Here is a 2,207-nt window from a genome sequence, read left to right as displayed (position 1 = left end):
GAGCTATTTTGGTGAGTTGCAAGTGAGGCCAAACCTGCTACAGCAGATACTAGATGGGCAAAAGACAGATGAAAAGTTAATGGCTATTATGAGCAAGATCTCCGAGGGAAAAGCAACTGACTATGGGGTGAAAGCAGATGGGTGTCTGTATTACAAAGGAAGACTGTGTACCGGATGATGGGGAATTGAAGGCGATATTCTAAAAGAGGCACACACGGTGTATATGCTATGCATCCAGAAGTACAAAGATGTATCATGACACGAAGCTTGATGTATTGGTGGCACAGTATGAAGAAAGACATAGCCGACTATGTGACTAAATGCTTGACATGTCGGCAAGTCAAGGCGAACATCAAGTTCCATCGGGTTTGCTCTGACCTATACGCATACCTGAATGGAAATGGGATCGGGTCACCATGGATTTTGTAAGTGGTCTACCTCTCACCCTGAAGAAACATGATGCAGCATGGGTGATAGTTGATAGATTGACAAAGTCAGCACACTTTCTGCTAGTTAGGACTGACTACTCACTAGAGAAGTTAGCGGAATTGTATATCAGTGAGATAGTTAGACTGCACGGAATCCCACTTTCCATCATATCTGATCGAGACCCAAGGTTTACATCGAGATTCTGGAAGAAGTTGCATGAATCCTTGGGTACACAACTCCATTTCAGCACAGCTTTCCATCCTCAGACGGATGGGCAATCAGAAAGAGTAATCCAGGTAAACAATTGAAACCCATGAAATTGATACAAATATTGAATTGAAATGATAACAATAACGTGAAATACTTGTCGAGTCCTTGAGGATATCTTTGAGGAGTTGTGTCATTGAGTTTGAGGAAGTGGGATAGATACCTCCCATCGCGTAATTTGCATACAACAATAGCTACCAAGCTAGTATTCAAATGGCCCCGTATGAAGCCTTGTATGGGAGAAAATGTAGAACTCGGTGTCTTTGGTGAATTGGCGAAGACAAGCGGTAGGGCTGGACACGGTGAAAGCAGTGAGGAGAAGGTGAAATCAATCAAAGCCAACTTGAAGGTTGCCTCGCATGCAGAGAAATCTTATGCCGACACAAGAGAAAAGAAATAGAATATGTGGTTGGCGACAAAGTGTTCCTCAAGGTGTCACCGTGGAAGAAAGTGTTGAGGTTTGGAAGAAAAGGTAAGTTGAGCCCTAGGTTTATTGGCCCATATGAAGTTATTGAGCGTGTGGGACCGGTAGCCTCTGAGCTAGCTTTACCACCAGTGACAAGATCCATAATGTGTTCCACGTGTCCATGCTCGTAAGATACCGCTCGGATCCTTCACATGTCATCTCGGGGAAGAAATTGAAATACAACCGGATTTGACATATGAAGAAGAACCTCTACGAATCTGGCTCGGGAAGTAAAAGAGATGAATAAAAAGCAAATTCAATTGGTGAAAGTGCTTTGGAGGCACCACAACAACGAGGACGCAACTTGGGAAAGTGAAGAGAAGATGAGGAAACAGTTAACTCAACTGTTTGCATCGGGTAAATTTCGAGGACGAAATTTAAATTAGAGGAAGAGTTGTAACACCCTCCATTAACCACTCCGTACATCCTCTTATTCGGTGACGGTGTCGGTCGGGACGACTAGAATGTCGGAAAAATATTCAAACTAAAGTCAGAACCATAATTAACTCAAATATTAACAAGAAAAATTTAGTAAAAATTTTAGAAATAAAATACAATCAAGTTAAGCAGTAGGTGCCCTAGCGATGGGTAATCGGAGGGAAGTTGCGGTTCTATAACGAGGAGCCCTAGACCCGGGGGAAAAATTATAAAATAATTTTTGGGACTCCAGAGAAGGGTAATTGAGGTTCCCATGGCATTAGAATGCCAAGAAAATACCTAGAAAAATTTTTCAATCGGTACAGACAATTTTGACCCGTTAAGCCAAACGGAGGGCATTTTGGTCATTTCGCCTTCCGAGGTGATTTTTGGCCGACTTGCCCAATTGAGTAAATAATTAATATGACATAAAATATGAAGAAATATTGCTAGAAATTGAATTGAAAATGAGTAGTGGAGGAAAGAAAAGAAATTGAGGAAAAATGGCTATTAATGACATCATTTAAAATTTTCCAACCAATCAAATTTAAGCAAGTCCATAAAAAGGAAATAAAAGTGGGTAATGAGGCAGAATTTTAGAAACCCAAAACCAGCTCCCTCTCTTCTT

Source organism: Hevea brasiliensis, chromosome 17, assembly GCF_030052815.1.
Source record: "Hevea brasiliensis isolate MT/VB/25A 57/8 chromosome 17, ASM3005281v1, whole genome shotgun sequence".
Taxonomy (NCBI): domain Eukaryota; kingdom Viridiplantae; phylum Streptophyta; class Magnoliopsida; order Malpighiales; family Euphorbiaceae; genus Hevea; species Hevea brasiliensis.
Note: the sequence above shows the minus strand (reverse complement) of the source record.